Raw genomic sequence first — 21,899 nt, 5'->3', positions numbered from 1 at the left:
TCTGGGTCTGGAGGGGCAATGTGGGGCAGGAAGACGTGGCTCTAGGTGGGTCCCATTTTACCCCCTCCCCACTAGTGCAGCAATCCCTGCCATGGCTTTGGCACTACTGTATTATCTCCTGGGTACCATGTCATAGACCAGGGGTCCTCAACCTTTCAGAAGTGGTGGGCCGAGTCTTCACTTATTCACTGTAATTTAAGGTTTTGTGTGCCAGGAATACATTTTATCGTTTTTAAGAAGATCTCTCTCTATAAGTCTATATATTGTATAACTAAACTATTGTCGTATGTAAAGTAAACAAGGTTTTTAAAAAGGTTAAGAAGCTTCATTTAAAATTGAATTAAAATGCTCATCTTACGCCACTGGCCTGCTCAGCCCGCTGCCAGCCTGGGGTTCCGTTCACCTAGGCCGGCCGTGAACTGAGCGGGGCCAACAGCTGGGACCCCAGTCCGGCAGTGGGATGAGCGGTTCAGTCTGCTGGCTCCTGCCAGCCAGTGTCCCGGCTGGCAGCCCCGCTCAGCCCGCTGCCGGTCTGGGATCCCGGCCCTGTCCACATACAGTGGGTACCTACCTTCTCCCTGGTTCTAGCCCATTCTCTTCCTCTCTATCTCTCTGCGCTGAGCTGAGGGTGGGAGTGCACTGAGCACAGGGCTGGAGGTGAAGGAGCAGGTTGGGGTGCAGGGTCTGGGCAGGAGCTAGAATGGGGGGGGTCAGGGTTGGGGCAGGAGGTTTGGATGTGGAGTGCTTACCTGGGCAGCTCCTATTTGGTGTGAGGAGTGCAGGTGGGAATGTGGGTGGTGCAAGAGTCAGGGCATGGAGTGTGGGGGGGCTGGTTATGTGTGTGGGGTGCTGGGGTCATGGAGGAGTGCAGGGGTCAGGGCAGGGGGCTGAGGGGTGTGTGTGGGGGGGGGGGTCAGGGCTGGGGGTGTGGGCTAGGGTCCTGGGGTTGCTCCCAGCCCCCTGCCCAGAGCGGCTCACGGCAGGGGGCTGGACGGGATATGCCCTGATTCCACCCCCATTCCCCCCAGCCCCGTCTCCACCTCCTCCCCGGAGCAGCGAGCGTGCTGCGGCTCCACTTCTCCCCCTCCCACACAAGGGCCATCAGCTGATCGGCAGTGGGGGGGGCAGGAACCCAGCACGGCGGAGAAAGAGGAGGTGGAGGGGGGACCTTGCCTGCCCTGCAGCAGCAGCTGGCAGGACCAAGCTTCTTCAACCTACCCCCGCAGGTGGGGGGCAGAGAAGAGCGGGCTGGGGTGGGCAAGATTTTTAATGGCTCTCTGCTGCCTGCCAGGGTCCTGGCCTGGGTTCGGCAGTGGGCTGAACAGGGCCGGCGGCTGGGACCCGGCAGGCAGCAGCATGCCATTAAAAATCTGCTCGTGTGCTGTCTTTGGCACGTGTGCCATAGGTTGCCGACCCCTGTCATAGAATCATAGACTATCAGGGTTGGAAGGGACCTCAGGATGTCATCTAGTCCAACCCCCTGCTCAAAGCAGGACCAACCCCAACTAAATCATCCCAGCCAGGGCCCAGCTTTACAAAGCCATAAAAACCTCAAAGGCTGGAGATTCCACCACCTCCCAAGATAACCCATTCCAGTGCTTCACCTCCACCATGATTTCAACAATTTCCATCCCACCATCAACCTCAGCCTGGACCAGTCCACACAAGAGATCCACTTCCTGGACACTACGGTGCTAATAAGCGATGGTCACATAAACACCACCCTATATCGGAAACCTACTGACCGCTATTCCTACTTACATGCCTCTAGCTTCCATCCAGATCATACCACTCGATCCATTGTCTACAGCCAAGCGCTACGATATAATCGCATTTGCTCCAACCCCTCAGACAGAGACAAACACCTACAAGATCTCTATCATGCATTCCTACAACTACAATACCCACCTGCTGAAGTGAAGAATCAGATTGACAGAGCCAGAAGAGTACCCAGAAGTCACCTACTACAGGACAGGCCCAACAAAGAAAATAACAGAACGCCACTAGCCATCACCTTCAGCCCCCAACTAAAACCTCTCCAACGCATCATCAAGGATCTACAACCTATCCTGAAGGACGAGCCATCACTCTCACAGATCTTGGGAGACAGACCAGTCCTTGCTTACAGACAGCCCCCCAATCTGAAGCAAATACTCACCAGCAACCACACACCACACAACAGAACCACTAACCCAGGAACCTATCCTTGCAACAAAGCCCGTTGCCAACTCTGTCCACATATCTATTCAGGGGATACCATCATAGGGCCTAATCACATCAGCCACACTATCAGAGGCTCGTTCACCTGCACATCTACCAATGTGATATATGCCATCATGTGCCAGCAATGCCCCTCTGCCATGTACATTGGCCAAACTGGACAGTCTCTACGTAAAAGAATGAATGGACATAAATCAGACGTAAAGAATTATAACATTCAAAAACCAGTTGGAGAACACTTCAATCTCTCTGGTCACTCGATCACAGACCTAAGAGTGGCTATCCTTCAACAAAAAAGCTTCAAAAACAGACTCCAACGAGAGACTGCTGAATTGGAATTAATTTGCAAACTGGATACAATTAACTTAGGCTTGAATAGAGACTGGGAATGGATGAGTCATTACACAAAGTAAAACTATTTCCCCATGGTATTTCTCCCTCCCACCCCACCCCCCACTGTTCCTCTGATATTCTTGTTAACTGCTGGAATTAGCCTACCTTGCTTGTCACCATGAAAGGTTTTCCTCCTTCCCCCCCCTGCTGCTGGTGATGGCTGATCTTAAGTGATCACTCTCCTTACAGTGTGTGTGATAAATCCATTGTTTCATGTTCTCTGTGTGTGTGTGTATATAAATCTCTCCTCTGTTTTTTTCCACCAAATGCATCCGATGAAGTGAGCTGTAGCTCACGAAAGTTTATGCTCTAATAAATTTGTTAGTCTCTAAGGTGCCACCGGTACTCCTTTTCTTTTTGCAAATACAGACTAACACGGCTGCTACTCTGCACCCTCCTAGTGAAACAGTGTTTTCTGATATCCAACCTAGACCTCCCCCACTGCAACTTGAGACCATTGCTCCTTGTTCTGTCATCTGCTACGACTGAGAACAGCCGAGCTCCATCTTCTTTGGAACCGCCCTTCAGGTAGTTGAAAGCTGCTATCAAATCCCCCCTCGCTCTTCTCTTCTGCAGACTAAATAACCCTAGTTCCCTCAGCCTCCCCTCAAAAGTCATGTGCCCCAGCCCCCTGGTCATTTTCATTGCCCTCTGCTGGAGTCTAATTTGTCCACATCCTTTCTGTGGTGGGGCTCCCAAAACTGGACACAATACTCCAGATATGGCCTCACCAGAGACAAATAGAGGACAATAATCGCTTCCCTCGATCATGCCAGTATTTGCTATGGAGTGAAAACAGCTGGAGTTCTGCAGCCTCAGTCCATTGTTCTGTGACATCATTATTTCAAATTTGTATTTCCATAGTGCCTAGGAGCCTTAGTCATGGAGCAGGCCCCCGTTGGGCGAGGCATTGTTCAAACACAGAACAAACAGACCAAGGGCTTACAATCTAAGTGTAAGAGATGGCTGCAGACGGACAGTGGAGTGCAAGGAAACAAGGAGAGAATACTGGTCAGTGTGAGGGGCCGCTGTCCCAGCACCCCTACTGAGGTAGCTTTACGGATGTTTATGGAGAGTGCCTCTGAAGCATGAGCCCCAGCATGGGAGAAAGCACACAGTTGTTTCAAAATTTAACAAGTGGGTAGTGCAGGGTGGCCTCATAGGCTGATTGGAGATGATCATCGATAGTGAATGAGAGACAATAGGCAGGGTGGGGACTGATGGAAAAGGGTCCTGAAAGCAAAGACAAGTAGCTTATGTTGAATGTGATGGCGGAAGTGGAGGGATGCAGAGCGAGGGATGCCCTGGCCACAAGGACGGGCTACAAAAACGATACATGCAGGAGCATTGTGAACGGAAGTGAATGGAGCAAGGCTGTGTTTGTGGAGGCCGGAGAAAAGGGTGCTGCTGTAATGGAGAGGCGAGGTGGTGAGAACTTGGATGGGAGTTCTAGCTGTTTGGATTGGAAGGAAAGGCCATATCTCAGAGGTGGTATGCCAAAAGGATCGGTAGGCTTTAGCTATAACTTGGATGTGAGGCTCTAGAGAGAGGTGTGAGTCAAAGATGATGCCCTGGTGTCATAAATATAAAGGGAAGGGTAAACACCTTTAAAATCCCTCCTGGCCAGAGGAAAAACCCTTTCACCTGTAAAGCGTTAAGAAGCTAGGATAACCTCGCTGGCACCTGACCACAATGACCAATGAGGAGACAAGATACTTTCAAAGCTGGAGGGGGCGGGGGGGGGGGAACAAAGGGGTCTCTCTGTCTGTGTGATGCTTTTGCCGGGGACAGAACAGGAATGGAGACTTAAAACTTAGTAAGTAAGCTAGCTAGATATGCATTAGATTCTGTTTTGGTTAATGGCTGAGAAAATAAGCTGTGCTGAATGGAATGTATATTCCTGTTTTTGTGTCTTTTTGTAACTTAAGATTTTGCCTAAAGGGATTCTCTGTTTTGAATCTAATTACCCTGTCAGGTATTTAACATCCTGATTTTACAGAGGTGATTTTTTTCTTCTATTAAAATTCTTCTTTTAAGAACCTGATTGCTTTTTTCATTGTTCTTAAGATCCAAGGGTTTGGGTCTGTGGTCACCTATGCAAATTGGTGAGGATTTTTATCAAGCCTTCCCCAGGAAAGGGGGTGTAGGGCTTGGGGAGGATTTTGGGGGGAAAGACGTTTCCAAGCGGACTCTCTCCCGATTATATATTTGTTAGACGCTTGGTGGTGGCAGCAAAAAAATCCAAGGGCAAAAGGTAAAATAGTTTGTATCTTGGGGAAGTTTTAACCTAAACTGGTAAAAATAAGCTTAGGGGGTTTTCATGCAGGTCCCCACATCTGTACCCTAGAGTTCAGAGTGGGGAAGGAACCTTGACACCTGGTTACAGGCCTGAGCGATGGGCAGATGGTGTTGCACAGTAATTGAGAATGAGGGGGAGGCTAACAGCTCTAATTTAGCCATGTTTAGCTTGGGCTGACTACTAGACGTGCACAAGGAAATGTCCGAGTCATGGAGAGAGATTTCATTTGGAAAGAAAGGAGACCAGGCTGGCATACAGAGGTATCGGCAGTCTTCTGAGCTCTGCAGCCTCCAAACATGGTTACAGCCTTCCAGATTTTGTGACAAAGTTCCTCCACTTTGGTGGGTCTTGCGCTTATTGGCGGATTGGCTTGACTTGGAGCTTCATGGCAGCCCTCAGCTTGGCCGTTTTTCTGACCCCTTAGTCCAGGTCAACTCCTCCTGTGTCTGACCAGGAGTTGGTAGGTTTGGGGGGAACCCAGGCCCGCCCTCTACTCCGGGTTCCAGCCCAGGGCCCTGTGGATTGCAGCTGTCTAGAGAGCCTCCCGGAACAGCTGTGCAACAGCTACAACTCCCTGGGCTAGTTCCCCATGGCCTCCTGCCAACACCTTCTTTATCCTCACCCACAGGACCTTCCTCCTCGTGTCTGATAATGCTTGTACTCTTCAGTTCTCCAACAGTCAGTGTTCTCACTCTCAGCTCCTAGTGCCTCTTGCTCCCAGCTCCTTACACACGCACCACAAACTGAAGTGAGCTCCTTTTTAAACCCAGGTGCCCTGATTAGCCTGCCTTAATTGATTCTAGCAGCTTCTTGATTGGCTGCAGGTGTTCTAATCAGCCTGTCTTAATTATCTCCAGAAGGTTCCTGATTGTTCTGGAACCTTCCCTATTACCTAACCCAGGGAAAAGGGACCTACTTAGCCTGGGGCTAATATATCTGCCTTCCATTACTCTCCTGTAGCCATCTGGCCCGACCCTGTCATTCATTCATATATGTATTTTTGGTCATCTTGGGTTAGTAGTTTCCAAAACTGTAAGCATAGTATTGTACACCTGGCCAAAAACATTGTGAAGAATCTATGTTCAGTTGTAGTTAAAATCGAAACCAGTGCAAGTTTTTCAATAGAATAAAACTCTCACTCCAGCTCTATTATGGGAGATGTTTTGACCTGTGAAAAGAGGAAGAGCAGTAACAAAGCAGGAATTCTGTCAATATTAAAAAAAGGAAGTTGATGTTTCCATAAAGTACAGTAATTTGATTTACAGTTCAGTTACCAGCCCCACCCTTGTAGATTGCAGCCAGTCAGGCCCCTCCACTTTTCCATGCGGGCCCTGCCCTCCCCCAATCATTTATTTTTCTACCTTACTACTGGTCAGGACATCACCCTACCCCCACGCCACCCAATTAATTTATATCTATAGCACTTTCCTATTCTTCCATGGGAAGCTGCAATGGGCTCCCCTTGGCTCCAGTGAAAACTTTGCACAAAGGTTGCCACAAGGTAAGAGTGCCTGCGTCTCTACGCCAAGACAAGGGCAGTTGGAAGTGTGCACCCTGCCATTGGGGTGTCCTTACCTGTCCTCCCCTTGAGACTTTAGAGCATCTCCCTGACCTGGTGTGTGTGTATGTGGGGGGAATGGTTGTGCATTCAATCCTAGGCTGTATAGCTGCGGGGGTTGCAACTGAATGGCTTGGGAGAGGGCCCTAGATTTATTTTAAGGTGTTCTTCCCCCCCAACCCAGGTGTCGTCAGCTTGATTCCTTCCTAGCTGTTGAAGCTCATAGCACAAATAACAGGGAAGCCCCTGAAAGCAGGAGCACATGGATATCTGAAAGGTGTGATAGCCTGAGAATAAGAGTCACCAGTTCAATGGAAATTAGGAGTCCAACTCCTTTTGAGCATGCATCCCTTAGTGCCCAAATCCCAGTGACAGTTGGTGTGAATTTGGTACCTACCTCCTCCAGCCTGCAAGCTTTTCGGTTCTTACCCCAATCAAACCTGAGACTGAACTAGCACTCATTCCCCGTCTCCCTCCTGCCCATAACTGAAAGGTGCCCCAAATGGCTGCTTAATCTTCTGGCTTTCTGCTCCATTAACACAATTGAGTTGGAATTTGCTAGATTAGAGCTGCACGCCCTTAAAGATGCAATGAGCTGGATAGATTAGGGCAGTGAAAGGAACTTTGCCTCAAGCAAAAGCTATAAAATCTCCTCTCCTTTGGTCCTGGGAGCTGAACTGAACCGACATCACTGTTCTGTCTTCCCCCACTCTGGTGTCTGGAGGCCAGCAATGTTTCTAGATCAGTGGAAAATCTGGTCTTTCAAAAGAGCAGTCCTACTAAACTGAAACTGACAGAAGCTTTTGCTGTAGCATAGAGGACTCGACCTGGGTGAAATAAAACTTTCTCAGTCTTTTGTTTCCTTCCCCCCGACCCGCAATTCCCCCCCCCCCCCCCCCCCCAACTGCTAAACTGTCTGGCACCAGGAGACAAAGAACAAAGTTTCACTGAGCTAAAGGTTTGGAATTTGGCTGTGAGTGATTTAGGGAGTCGGAGATTTAAATGAAGAGGAGAAAGCTGTATCCTAAGTGTAATGTTTCCCAGAGTAAAAGAAGAATTGGTTAACATTTGCGCTAATCCTGACCTATTCTCACTCCAACCCTGTCTTGCACGAGCCTTTGCCGGGTTCTTCGAAATATGGATTCTTGACTTTACAAAGGACTTGGGTGCCATTATGACCATTTTATAGGAAATTGAGGCACAGATAGTGGTTACTGGTCCAAGGTCACAGCAGATCAGTGGCAGAGTTGGGACTAGAATCCAGGAGTCCTGAGATCTAGTCCAGTGCTCTAGGCATGAAGCAACACTGCCTTCTGAGGTCACCCCCGATTTTTCACTGGTGTAACTGAGAATTGGGCCCTGAGAAGTGCTGCTGCTTGTGCCTCACAAGCTGGTATCTAGATTGTTCAACCAGCTGATGACTGACTGATGGTAGCTAGGAGTTTCACTCCACCCTCCCATCTTTTACTTGTGGACTCCCCAGGAGCACAAAGAAGTACTTCCTTAGACCCAGGGACAGTTTGTTTTTGGCCTTTGCGTAGCATGTGACCAGGCAAAGGGGGTGAGAAGTTCCCATTGCATTACCCCTTCTCTCCCCCTTGCAAGGTGCATACACGCAGCCCTGTACACCTGTACTACAGCCAGGGACAATCTAACCCTCTGGGTTTTGGTATCCATTTCTACAGGATTCCACGCCCGGGTAGGATTACCATACGTCTGTATTTTCCTGGACATGTCCAGCTTTTTGGTTCTTAAATCGCTGTCCGATATTTTAAGATATTTTTAAGTATCTTAAAGTCTGGGATTTTGCCATTATTATTTTTCCCCAAACAAGAGTTGATCATTCAAGAAAGAGAGTGAATGTTGATCACTTGAGAGAGTGCCCACTTTTTTCCCCCTAGCTCCCAGCGCTTGTGCCACAAAACAGCTGTTTCGCGAGGCTGGGAGGGAGCGGGGAGGAGGGGGAAGCAGCGCGCTCAGGGGAGGAAGCGAAGCCAGGGCAAGAATTTGGGAAAGGGGTCCAGTGAAGCAGGGAGGGGGCAGAGTTGGGGTGGGGACTTTGGGGAAGGGGTTGGAATGGCAATGATGAAGGGGTGGAGTTGGGGCAGGGCTGGGGACAAATACACCCTCCTCTTCCCCCCCCCCCCCCCCCCGGTGGAGTGTCCTCTTTTTTTGAATGTTCAAATATGGTAACCCTAAGCACATGGGATGTAGGTGTCTAAACTGGGGAGGAAGCTGTTGGATAGAAATGATGATAAATAGTTCTTGGAAATCTTAGGTTCTGTGAAAATGGAATCAAACCAACCCCTTCTTCCTGGAGGTTTCAGAGTAGCAGCCGTGTTAGTCTGTATTCGCAAAAAGAAAAAGGAGGACTTGTGGCACCTTAGAGACTAAAATTTATTTGAGCATAAGCTTTCGTGAGCTACAGCTCACTTCATCGGATGCATTTGATGAAGTGCATCCGATGAAGTGAGCTGTAGCTCACGAAAGCTTATGCTCAAATAAATTTTAGTCTCTAAGGTGCCACAAGTACTCCTTTTTCTTTTTTCTTCCTGGAGCTGTCTGTGCCTCCAAGTTGCAGTACATATCTTCTGGGCCTTGTCTAAGCCACTCCTCCCTCTTCAGAGAGTTTGCCAAAGGATTACCACCTCTGAGGGGGCATGGGCTTACACAAACAAGAAGCGCTATAGACAAATGATGCTTCAAGGAGATGTTTGATATTGGATTGCAAATCGGGAAACCTGGCACTTGCAGGCTATTATGGATGAAAATAACCTCCTGTGTACGAGGCTGACAGTGGTTCCAGTAGTTGTAAAGCAGTGCACACTTCTACAAGATCTGTTGGCCTCCAGAAGAAAATGCCTACAGCCAGAGTTCTTGCGTACATGACTGTCTTCATGACATCCATCTGCAGCAGCTGTGACCATGAGCTGGGCTCATGTCCGGCACTGCTGGCCCAGGGCCAATCTCAGATGAAAAACAGTTTATTAGAGCCAAAGCTATGTCCTTGTAGCGTGGTAGCTACTCAGAGAGGCACACAGGGCTTCTGAAATTTGCCAATCTTGCATCCAAGCACAGATCCTGGCCTGGCTTAACAGGTTGCTGAATGGTCAGAGGGGCTGCTGCAATGTAGAAATGTGGCTTAGTCCAATCTTCGCAGCTCAGGTGTCTGGGGTGGAGCTGAAGCCAGGTAGCCTATACTGTGGGGTGCCCCCAGCAGGGAGCGGGAAGAAACAGCTAATGCGTGACAGACAGAGACATAGTTTGACTTTTATTTTTTGGCGGGGGGAAGAGGGGGAAACTCTGCCCTGCATGAGGCTTGCAGTTCTCTCCCATGCTCCCCCAAACTATGCCCATGCTGGCAGGCCAAACACAAGGTCCTTGCAGGTTGAATCTGGCCAGCAGGCGGCCAACTGAAGAACGCTATCTTACAGTTATCTGCTTATGACAACATGACATGCCTTTGGAATTGACACATCATGTCCCACAGAAAGAAGAATTATCTGCCCCCGGCTTGCAAGTGACTAGAGAAACAGTGGCAGATGGCAGTGACCATAGCAGACACAGTGGCATTGTGTCTTTGTACAGGACTCTTTCCCCAGAAAAAGGGGACTGGAGGCTGCTGACAACTCCTCCCTGATCCTGCAGACACATGTCTCCTGGCTTCTCTTGAATACAGTGGCAATGAAAATATTAAGATGGATGCTTGGAGTTACAGGATGGGCCATGTTCGAGATGAATGAATTAGGCGAAGTGTGAAGGGGGTACCAATTACAGAACAGCTGTGGGAATCAAGGCTTAGATAGTCTTGGGCATGCGGAAGCATTGACAGAATAATGAGGAGACAAGGTATTACATTTAGGGGTGGAGGGCAAAGGAGGAGTTGGAAGACCCCAAACTAGAGGGCTGGGTGTCACACAGGGATTTGTCTAGCTGCAGAGTTTGAGGCACTGCTTCAGGGCCCGCTGGAATGGAGAAGAGCTGACCCCATGTAGACTGGACTAAGTCTAGAAGGAGAAGATGACAGTTGCGCCTGGAGGCTGCCGCTGTAATTGGAGCCCTGTTGTTCTAGGCTCTGGACAAGTGTAGAGTGAGCAACAGTCCTTGCCCTCAGGAGCTTACAGTGTAAACAGCCCTGACTAATAAAGTGTGGGATGTAAAATGCAGGCACATAAAAGGGAAGCCATTTGCCCAAGGTCACCCAGCAGGACAGGGACAGAGCCCAGATCTCCTGGCCGCAGCCCACTGCCCTACCCAGAGTACGCACGATGGCTGGGAAGGGGCAGAGTGGCTGGTTGGGAGGTAGCTATGGATGGTATTCAAAATACAGGCTGGAATCGGGAATACCGCAAGGCAGGGGTGTACTGTGTTAGGGTCTCCTCCTGCACCTCAATCCTGACCGGCCATGTCACAGCCAGTCCCATGTGTGCTCACTGCAGAGCAGGGGCTGCTGTCTATGGCAAACTGGGCAGTGACTTAGTGATATAACTGTCTACTAGGGAACCAAGGGGTTAAAAGCGGCCCATAAACTTGCTTCCATTTGTGGCCAAAGGTCTCCAGAGCTGAAAAACCTGTGCATGAAACCACTGCAGTCCCTGTCAGCTGCTGTATTTTTATAGTTCTGTACAAGCATGAAATGAGCCTTTCAGCTTTTCACTGCAGCTCTCAAGGCTCATTGTCCAGCACGTTCCCTCCATTTTGCCAATTCTGCAGTGACCGCGTGACCTGCACCACCACTCGGGTGACATGTAAGGGATGCCACTGACATAGGAAGCTTTCTTGGCTTGTGTAACTCTGGTTCCTCCCCCCTGCCCCCAGTTTCTTGCAAATGTGGGAAAGTCAACACCACTTTTCTTCCACGGTTAGCTCTGGCTGAATGAGCTCTGGCACTAGTCCCAGTGCCCAGGTGTATTACAAGGGCCTGCCACGTTTATGGTTAGCAATAATTAGTCTGTCTGAGGCAGGAGTTCTCTCTCCAAATTTTTTGGATGCCTCCGAGAAGGTGGGGCACTCTCACCAGCTGCCTGCTCCTCTGGCATTTGTTGCTCTAGAGGAGAGCAGGGCCCAATCCCTGCTGGCAGCCCCAGGGAAAGGGCCTCTGTTTTGCTCCCCACCCCCCCAGAACCCCCCCCCCCCGCCTACGCCAATGGCATTTGTTGCTCTAGAGGAGAGCAGGGCCCAATCCCTGCTGGCAGCCCCAGGGAAAGGGCCTCTGTTTTGCCCCCCCCACCCACCCAGAACCCCCCTCACTGCCTAGGAGACTGGGTGCACAAAAAGCCCCTGGTGGCTGCATTTGAGAAACACTGACTAAGGTGATTACTTAAGTGATTTGTCAAATCTGGCTCTGAAGTATCTCAGTAAAGCAGCAACTAAATAAAGGATGTACCAAAGTCAGCGCCTCCTTCCTCTTGCTAAAGCCTAGGGCAAAAGAACAGACCGTACCAGTTTTGCCTTGTGCAACTGATGACCCTGGAATGGATGGCTATGTGGTGGCAGGTTTGGGGTGGAGGTTTACAGCAATGATCATGCTGCTATTTTCTGCTGGCTTGCTTGTGGGTTCCAGCATGGTCCCATCGCGCTCCACTGGCATCAAAGATGTCTGTAGCAGGGACAGAATCAGGGTTGAGTTGTGTCTTCAGAGCTGGAGCTATTCCTCTGGTTAGGCTGGTGCCCGGACAGAGGGGAGGCAGCTTGCGCTGCCCTAGTCAGGAATGATGGAGATCGGGAAGTAAAGTAGCCCATCGAGCTGTGGGAACTTGCACCACTGCCGAAATGGCCACTGTGGGGCTTTGCTGGGATGCAGGTCTGCCCTGGCAATGCCCCCGAGCAACATTTTTCTCCTTCAGACTACCCACACTCTGCTTCCGTTCTACCCACTGTGCCCAGGACTGCTGTTTAGATAGGCCTACATGGTGGATCCAGACTGGCGCATAGGGACCACCTGAGCCACGGTCTTAGTTCTCCCCCTATGGAAACAATCTCTGACCTATAGCCCCTTTGGGCTACTGGGCATTGATAAATTTGTCCCTTAAATGGCCAGTCTGGAGGCATGGTGCTTCAGTGGGAACTTGGGAGATCTTGGTACCTCTAGCAGGTGTTCTGTTTCCTGGTGCTGCAGGGAGCATAGGGCAGAGCTGTCCACACCTTGCTGGATGAGAATATGTGCTGCCAGAGCAGCAATGTAGGGTGGTGTAAGGAACTCAGAGGAGACTTTGGTGGCTTTACAGCTGGATTAACCAAGTTTTCTAAAATATTATTACCCATTACAGAGTTTCTTGGGGCAGTTCAGAGATTTCATATTCCGGTTACCTCGCAATAACTTTCATCAAATCTGTGCCCTGCACTAGCTCCGTCTCTGCAAGGACAGGCTAAGTGTTGTCTTTGTGCTCGTCAAACCAAAAGCCCAGATAATCTGGGTCCAGCTCTGAATTTTGCAGTGTGAGCCAATCTCCAAACTGAAATATGCCTACCTGTAAAATAAAATACAGCAGACTCAAAGAATGATCTTGAAGTTAAAGTCCTGGAATAGGTTTCAAAGTAGCAGCCGTGTTAGTCTGTATTCACAAAAAGAAAAGGAGGACTTGTGGCACCTTAGAGACGAACAAATTTATTTGAGCATAAGCTTTCGTGAGCTACAGCTCACTTCATCGGATGCATAACTCGAGAAATCTACCTGCCCCAGAGTTTATAATTACCCTCCCTGTTTAAAAACTTGCATTCTCTTTCCAGTTTGAACTATGCTGATTTAAGCTTCAGGCCACTGGATCTTGTTGAAAGCTCTTTGATCAAACGGACTAGTATAATTGAATCCCCATACTGGGAGGAGATATCTCTTAATTTTCTCTTTGAGCTTCTTTAGCCTGTCATAAGGTAGGTTTACTCTGGAGAACACTTCTCATAGCACATCTCTGAACCCTTTCTGGTTGTTTTTTTGTGTTTTGTTTTGTTTTAGCATCTGTTTAATGTACAGATACCAGAACCACACGCAGTATTCCAGTAATGGTCTCCCTTGTGCCATATACAGAGGAAAAAACAATCTCCCTACTCCTGCTTGACATTTCCCTATTAAGATTTATTATTATTCCCAATTATTGTGTTAGCCTTTTTGTCACAGCTTGCAGTGGGAGCTCATGTTCAGCTGGCTATCAACAATGATGCCGGAGTATTTTCCAGAGTCCCTACCTTCCAGAATACAGTCCCCCACCCTGCAAGGGTGGCCTATGTTCTTTATTCCCCGATGTTTGATCTGGCCTTTGACTGTGTTTAAAACACTTTGGTTGATTGGTTGTGTCTAGCTTGCTAAGCTGAGCTGTCCTCGTTGTAACTTACCACTGCACTGGTCTGTCTACAAGCTTTATGAACAATGATTTTTATTGTCTGCAATAGTTGATGATTCCCTTTTGACAACTGTATCTCAATATGTTAATTATCTTTTAATCCATTTAATGTGTGCCCTACTGCTTTCGTGTACATTTTTAGCTGTCTGTTTGTACAGCACCTGGCACAATAGGGGTCCAATCTCAGTTGAGGTTTGTGTGTGCTACTGGACTACAAATAATGTGCCGTTGGCATACTTGAGTTTGTTGCCATATCTAAGTGAACGCCGTGGAAAATAAAGCATTCTCATTAGTGTCTAACATACTGCAGTAAACCCTGGCTAAAAACTCCCTTTAATTGGCCATATAGAGACCAAGCCAAATGACATTTAGAAATGTATTCCAGCAGTGTTACTGCTAATTAACGCAGAGCAGGGGTGAGCCTTTGGCCTGTCTTCAGTCTAGATATCTATGAGAACATAAATAGAAACAGAGCAATAACCTCGGCCTAGTTACTGGAATAACAAGTCTCTGGATGAGATTTCAGACCCGATTTGTATGCGAGTACCAAAGAATGAAATACAAGTAGGGCCCTACCAAATTCATAGTCTGTGACATGTTTTTCACAACTGTGAAATCTGGTCTTTTGTGTAATTTTACACTATGCTATACAGATTTCACAGGGGAGACCAGCATTTCCCAAATTGGGAGTCCTGACCTAAAAGGGAGTTGCATGGGGGTCGCAAAGTTATTGTAGGGGGGCGGTCGCAGTATTGCCACCCTTACTTCTGTGCTGCCTTCAGAGCTGGATGGGTGGTGGTGGTGGGGCAGGGTGTGTAAGAACCCTCTTGGGCCCTGTGAAGGAATGCAGTCAACATGCAATCTAGCCCGAAATGAACTGAACAAGGCACACTGCATTAGCAGAGCCTGAACTGCTAACTCCCAGTACTCCATTAGGCCATGCTACCTTTCAAACCTACTGTACACACATTTTGACCACCTAGCTCAACCTACACCAGTGGTTCTCAACCTATTTACCACTGAGGGCCACATATGCAGCTCTCTGTGTTGTGAGCCACATCCACACAACATATATACCATCCGTATGGCCCCAAGGATGTCACATGGGCTGCAGTTGTGCGCTGATTAGGCCGCAAGCAGCCTATGGCCCAGAGAACAACTGACCCACACATTGAAAACCTGAAGAGCGGCCCCGGTCTCCTGTGTTCTACTGCACTCTTTTACTGCATATTGCCAGTCTCAAGGATCCTCAAACCTTCCTACATACTAGTTATGTCTATACTGCAATCCACAGTGTGACTGCAGCACGGATAGACCTAGCATGGCTAAAAACAGCAGAAAAGGGATGGGCTGGCTTCTACAGCCCATGCTGAAGCCATGGCACCAGGGACGCCAGGTACATCCTTGCATTGCTAGCCCGGGACCCCATGTCTACACTGCTATTTGAACTATGTGTTAGCGTGGGTAAGGCTAGCATTGCTAGGTCTATCTGAGCTGCAATTCCACCGAAGACTGGTGGAGACATAATGTTAGGTCAGCGTGGATCTGCAATACCTCTCTCTCCAATGCAGGAAATCCTCATGCATACTGCTGACATATTAGTCTGCCACCATTTGAAGAGTTCACTATCGGCCAAATGAATGCTGGGGTGGGTGGGGTGTACATGCACGCACTCATTACAGCATCATCCAAAGGATTAAACTAACTTTTCTCTGCAAATCTCATTCATTCCCTACAGGAGGGTGATGGTTCCAAGCTTTGTAGTGTCCCTCTCGGAAATGGTGCGTACAAGGTATCTCCATAGCGCTGAGCACATACAGTGGCTCTCCAAAGGTTATACTGCACATGCAAGAAAAACCCAGATCCCCTCTTGTATATCCCTGGTGCTGAAGAAAGGAAGGCTCAGACCAAAAATGGATTAGCCCCAGCATCCAGAAACATGGCTGGTTCTGAGATCATAAGACAAATGCTAGTTTAAAAACGTAGGCCTCTTCCCTGCTGAACCGAAATACACTTCTGCTTCCCACTGGCAGCAAAGCAAGAGGGAGCCCATTTCTCATGGACAGTGATGCTTTCTCAAAAAGCCTGTCTGGAAGAAAGACGTTTGCCTTTCAGTGCCTGGCACTGCTGCCTGGGATACCCTCCCAGCACCATGCTGCTGTTCCACTTAGGCATTTCTCTCTTTGACTTCCATTTTTTTTTTCCAGTACTCGATTCCCTAGCTGGACATCGATTTGCATACAAATGGGAATGCCTGCTGGAAAAGGGGCCTCATTCCAGCTTCTCTTTGGCTGTGGCAATGCAACAGTTCTCCCTTCTACAAAAATGGATGCCATCTCTCCTTCCTCAGATTGTCTGCCAGGCAATGGGCCTGATCTTGCTACGTGAACATAATTCCACTGAGGCCAATGGGCCAGATCCTGGGCTGGCATAAACTGATGCAGCTTCATTAAAATTGAGCGATGCTAATCTACCACCGCTGGAGACCTGGCCCAATGCACTTTTACCAGAGTCAGGCCAACATTTCGCTCCTCTGCTCTGGTGGAAATCCAGAAGAACTCCCTTGACTTCAGTTGAGTTACAGTCTGAATTTGAAATATGGCTGAGAAGGGCTTCAAAAAGCTTTCCTTTCAGTATTTTACTTGCCCAATACTAGAACATCATCACACTGTAGCCATTTTCATTAAATTCTGATTAAATTGTTGGTAATCCGCCTCTCGTTCCTGGCAGATAACATTCTTTCCCTACGAATTTGTCCTGTGAGGAAAAGTTGTGTGGTTTTTAATTTTTGTTTTTGTTTTCAATGACCACATAGTGACTTTGACTGGCTGAACTGTAGGTCTTGCCTTGTTTGTGAACCCATGTCAGTTTTTGAAGCTCTTTTGAATATACAGTTCAATTAATTTGCACCAGCAGGGCATAAAACACGAGGGGCTACATTTTTCACGTGTGTGTGTGTGCATGCACCTGCACACTCTGTGGAAGACAAGTAGATAACACACTCTCAGCTCAGGTATTTTATGTATGTTATGAGCTATTTAAGGAATGTTTTCAGCAAATAAAAACTATTTCTTGTATCCCTCCACTTGTAACGCCATGTGCCTTAATTCAACTATGCAGGTCTTAGAGTGAGCCATTGAAAACCTTTACAAATAACCTAAAACCTTGGTTCGGTGATCATCTTTGTTCTGTTTGTGCAGCTCCTAGCACGATGGAGCCTATTCCATAACTAGGGCTCTGCGGCACTATGGTAATACAAATAATAATATACCACATTTCCCAATCATGTATGTACCACTCTCTCGTTTACTCACCCATTAATCCACTCCTCAGGATTTGTCCTCACATTTCAAACTCACAGAGCCAATCCAGCCAGCCTCCATTTTCCTAAAACTCACCTCCCACACAAATCTCTTCCTTCTCCTGCAGAATGTTGACTGACTCTCGAAATGTGGCATGTCTAGCCCATGTTAACCCTTCCTGAGCACCGGGACTGGTGAGATCAAGTCCTACGGTAGAGAGAACTTTTCTGTAAACAGTTTGATTTAAGAATCCAAGATCTTGTGCCTTTCCAGAGCTGAGAGCGAGATGCTGGGTTGTACTGGGAATCCCCATTGGTTTAAAACAGAGCTGGTCGAACAAAAGTTGGTTTATTTGGGGGCGGGGGGGATTTCATTTTCATTTTGTTAATTTTCAACAAGAAAAATGTTTCATTGAGGGGTGAGGTGGGGAAAACCCCCTTCTTTTTACCCCCTGGAAAAAGGGGGGGGAAGACTTTTTGAAAAAGTAGGGAAAATCCTAATCTACCCCACCCCATTACACTTCAAAGTTTTCCATTGGCAAAAAGAAACTTCAACCAAAATAACAACTTTTCATTTGTTTTGGCCAATAAGCCATTTTCCATCCAGAGAAAACTTCACCATAGCCCTCGTGAGCAGCTGTATTTAAAGCTGCCGTTTCTAGCCCTGTAAACTTGCAAGAGATCAAGTTTGGCATTCTGAGGATGGGTGTCAGTCCTCAGCAGCAAATGCTCTTGCCAGGCATGGGGAGAGGCTTTCCTCTCGGGAGCAGTCACTAGCTGTCTAAGAGCTTCTGAGGCGGCTTCCCGCAGAGGACTTGCCAGGGAGCCTGAGAGAAGCTGGGGACCTGAGACTCAGAACCCAACACCCTCGCCACTTCTTGCGGTGAGGAGGCCCCTGGTTTGAGGACTCACCGTGGAACCCTGTGGGGAAGGATATGAGCCTTGCTTCTTGGCCTCGAGGTAGGGAGACCAGATGTCCTGATTTTATAGGGACAGTCCTGTTATTTGGGGATTTTTCTTATATAGGTGCCTATGAGCTCCCACACTCTGTCCCAATTTTTCATACTTGCTATCTGGTCACCCTACCTTGAGGTCTTCTGGTGCTGCTAACTAGGGTGACACTGAGATGGAGGCCATGACTCGGGGTCTCCTGAACTGACTTCAGCCTTCTCTGGGCCTCTGCCTTGGCCCTGGTGCCTCTCACATTAGGGAGCCAGTTAACAAAGGTCTGATGCCCAGGAGTGCTGGGAAGAGACTGCTCATGATCATCCAGCCCCAGTCCCATAAAATGGGTCAGGGTTACAAAAGGCTAATGCCCCACTCTTTATCCATTCACTCCTGGTACAGGGGTGACTGGCTGCAGCTTGTTGTGTCTTCCCCTCCTTGCGCAGAGGCCTCATGTGGTGGTGTCAATGTTCTCTCCCCATTCTGAACTCTGGGGTACAGATGTGGGGACCCCCTAAGCTTATTTCTACCAGCTTAGGTTAAAAACTTCCCCAAGGCACATTCTTCCTTGTCCTTGGACTGTATTGTCTCCACCACCAAGTGAATTAGACAAAGATTCAGGAAAAGGACCACTTGGAGTTCCTGTTTCCCCAAAATATCCCCCCAAGCCCCTTCACCCCCTTTCCTGGGGAGGCTTGAGAATAATATACCAACCAAATAGGTAAACAAGGTGAGCACAGACCAGACCCTTGGGTTTTTAGGACACTAAACACCCATCAGGTTCTTAAAAGCAGAACTTTATATAAAGAAAAAAAGAGTAAAAGAAGCACCTCTGTAAAATCAGGATGGAAGGTAATTTTACAGGGTAATAAGATTTAAAACACAGAGGATTCCCCTCTAGGCAAAACTTTAAAGTTACAAAACACAGGACTAAACCTCCCTCTTAGCACAGGGGAAAAGTCACAAGCTAAAACAAAAGATAATTTAATGCATTTCCTTGCTTTACTTACCATTTTTGTAATCTTAGATGCTTATTTCAGGTAGGGTTTTAGGAGAGGGTTTTTTTTCCTGCCTGGTCATAGAATATCAGGGTTGGACGGGCTCTCAGGAGGTCGTCTAGTCCAACCTCAAAGCAGGACCGATCTCCAACTAAATCATCCCAACCAGAAAGCACAACAAAGAGCCCAAACAAAACCTCCCCCCCCCACAGATTTGAAAGGATCTTCTTCCCTTATTGGTCAGGTGCCAACCAGACTATTTGAGCTCTTTAATCCCTTACAGGTAAAGGAGGGATTTGATGCTACCCGTAGCTGTGTGTTTTATGACAGGGAAGCTGGACAGAAAGGCCTAGTCACGGAGGGTACCAGGCCTGCTTTGCTGGTGCCCTGGTTAGCTTCCCGCAACGCGCTGCTGCCTCCCCTGTGAAGCTGCACGTTGGTAAGAGGCTCTCGGAGCAGCCGCGAGGGAGCTGGGCCTTGGAGCGGCAGAGAGAGCAGGCTGCGATGAGAGGGGGCCGAGCGACAGCCAGGCTGTGCAACTCTGTGACCCAAAACTCGCAGGCCCTGCAGCCCAGCTCCCCGAGGAAGCGTTGTCCCTGATGTCAATGCTGCCAATCTAACCTATTCAGCTAGGCCGGCTCCGTGCAGGGAGCGTCGGCACCAGATGCAATGTGGTTTCCTGTTTGTCGAATAGGTCACAGGTTGCTTTCGGTGTCTGTAGGCCCCAAGTATTCTCCTCCCTAAACAGGGCCTCAGGGGGCAGAGCTGTACAGCGGGGAATGCTGTATCATTAAAACTTTTAATTGAGGTCAGCGAGCTGGGCACGTTAAGCATTAATGGCTCTCGAGTTGCTCAAGTGATTCATCCTTGCCCGCAGGGTACGCTAACCAGCGGGCCCATCTCATGCAACTTAGTGGCCTCCACCACAGTCCCACAGAGCAATACGGGGAATTCCACTGTGCTTCCAGACGCTGCCTCACTGCATGAAACATAATTGCCCAATAACTTCCTCATCCTAAATCCTATTAGCAGGCTCGGATATTCTCACCGGCCTTGTTCACAATAAGGGTTGGGGCTGTGGGGAATGCATGTTCCTTGCACTAGAGTTTGATGAAGCAGGACTTAGACACCCCTCCCCTTATCCCAAGCTGACCGTGATGATGTTTAGTGCATATTTTTACAATAGGCATACTAGCTATAAACTTTACTTTTACAGATACCACTGCCTAGATCTAGCACTGTTTTCTCTAATACGTACAGAAACTTTTTGGAGATGTATTTTTTACACCCTGGGCTTGCGTAGGTGTTTGATATAGAAAAGAAACTGGAACCTATTGTATGATTAGAGGAACATAGTATGTCTGTCACGCACGATTGCACTTCTGAAGCTATTCCATCAGTTGAGAGGATGCAGAGTAAAGTCAGATATGGAGATGGCCATAGGGGAAGAGAGGAAAGTACTCCCTTTTATATGGGAGTCTTCCTCCCCTCTCCCCTTCCTTCCCAGGCTCTTGAGACCAACTTTATTTAAGTAGGAAAATAGATCAGTGGCGAGAGAGAGCTTCGCTGGGTGCAATATATCTGTTCTCATAGAAAACATGAATGAAGGAAGCTGCCCCACGCTACTAAGCATTATCACCATTTAACACACAAACTGAGGCACACAAAGGTCTGGGGGACAATTTTCAAATGTGGGCGCCTAAAGCTAGGTGCTTAAAACCTAACCAAGTGATCTGACTCCTCAGAGGGGCTGAGCACCCGTACCTCACATTAAAGTCCGTGAGAGCTCAGTGCTTGTGAAAAACTAGGGCTGCAATTTGCACAAGTGACAATTGATTTTTGGCAGCCCAACTGGAAACTCCTTAATGAGGCTTGATATTCAGAAAGAGTTTGAACGACAGAAGGACAATATTCCAAACAAACCTTATGGAATTAGAATAAACCGCAGTGAATTAAGTCAAACCTTACTGAACTAGGGTTAATACCGTTGGGCTCTGTTTAACAATACAGTTGTGTACATGTTGTAGCATTGTATGTACCCTCTCTATAGGATGGGGGTGCTAATGAATTTCCTCCATTATCAGCCCTTTGAAGCCATCCCCACTCCCACCCCGGCAGTGTGCATGTACCAGTTCAAGTCAGTCTCCAGGGGCCACCACAGCCAATGAAAGGATGTTTGGAGAAATAGCCTGGTTTTAAAGTGACTCAGGGACTTCTTCCTGATGCGGGGAGTAACAATGATCAGCTGGGTCCCAAGTACATGTTTGGTGGCGACTCCCTATTCCCCTGCTTTGTCACAGTCTCAGAAGTTCTTGCTATTCCGTGCCCACCTACTTTGGACTGCAGGTGAGCAGCACTCTGCACCCACTGAAGAGAGGCAGGGGGAGCGGGTGGTCTCGGACTAGTCTGTGGGGATTGAAAACTGCCCTTGGTTCCTCCAGTGAGGGGCTGGGGTAAGAGGGCATGAGCAGAACCAGTGCTGGCACTGGCCAGAACAGGCTGCAGCTTCCAGGTCATTGTGCCCCATTAATGCAGGGCGCCCACTGGCAATAGGCCAAAAAGAACCAATGCATAGATGCATCGGGGAGGCACGAGGGCGAAGCGAGTGCCTTAGGAGTCAAGAAACCTGCTGTCGAAGGAGGTGGTGTAAAGGTGCTGGTTTTGTTGTTGAGACTCAGTCCTGGGGCTGACTCTGGCACTTGCTGCTGGGGATAGTGTGGTTAACTTGCACCTATGGGGTGAGGGATGTTCACAAGTTGTTTGGTGTGAAAGGAGATCTTGCAGCAGCAGGTGGACCAGAGCCTGTAGTTGTGCAGAACCTAATTAGGAGATGCCCCAGTCAGCCTTG

At 48.4% G+C, this 21,899-nt stretch overlaps 1 protein-coding gene and 1 long non-coding RNA gene across 2 annotated transcripts in view; one reads left to right on the top strand and one right to left on the bottom strand.

Moving 5' to 3' along the window:
• The window catches only part of RAMP1 (receptor activity modifying protein 1), a 152,904-nt gene extending 135,469 nt beyond the window's left edge, over positions 1 to 17,435 (top strand). Inside the window, exon 2 of the transcript XR_006278114.1 lies at positions 16,015 to 17,435. The gene's annotated coding sequence lies outside the window, so the exon portion shown is untranslated. The remainder of the gene's footprint in view (positions 1 to 16,014) is intronic.
• On the bottom strand, positions 1,539 to 14,593 carry LOC122458202. The gene is made up of 3 exons (XR_006278115.1): positions 14,414 to 14,593; positions 11,188 to 11,195; positions 1,539 to 1,550 (listed from the first exon to the last, which is right to left on the bottom strand). It is a non-coding gene; the product is annotated as an uncharacterized LOC122458202 (long non-coding RNA).
• Positions 17,436 to 21,899: the final 4,464 nt, after the last annotated feature.

This window comes from Dermochelys coriacea, chromosome 11 (assembly GCF_009764565.3).
Source record: "Dermochelys coriacea isolate rDerCor1 chromosome 11, rDerCor1.pri.v4, whole genome shotgun sequence".
Taxonomy (NCBI): Eukaryota; Metazoa; Chordata; order Testudines; family Dermochelyidae; genus Dermochelys; species Dermochelys coriacea.
The sequence above is the reverse complement of the archived record's forward strand: the minus strand, read 5'-3'. Positions and strand labels throughout refer to the sequence as shown.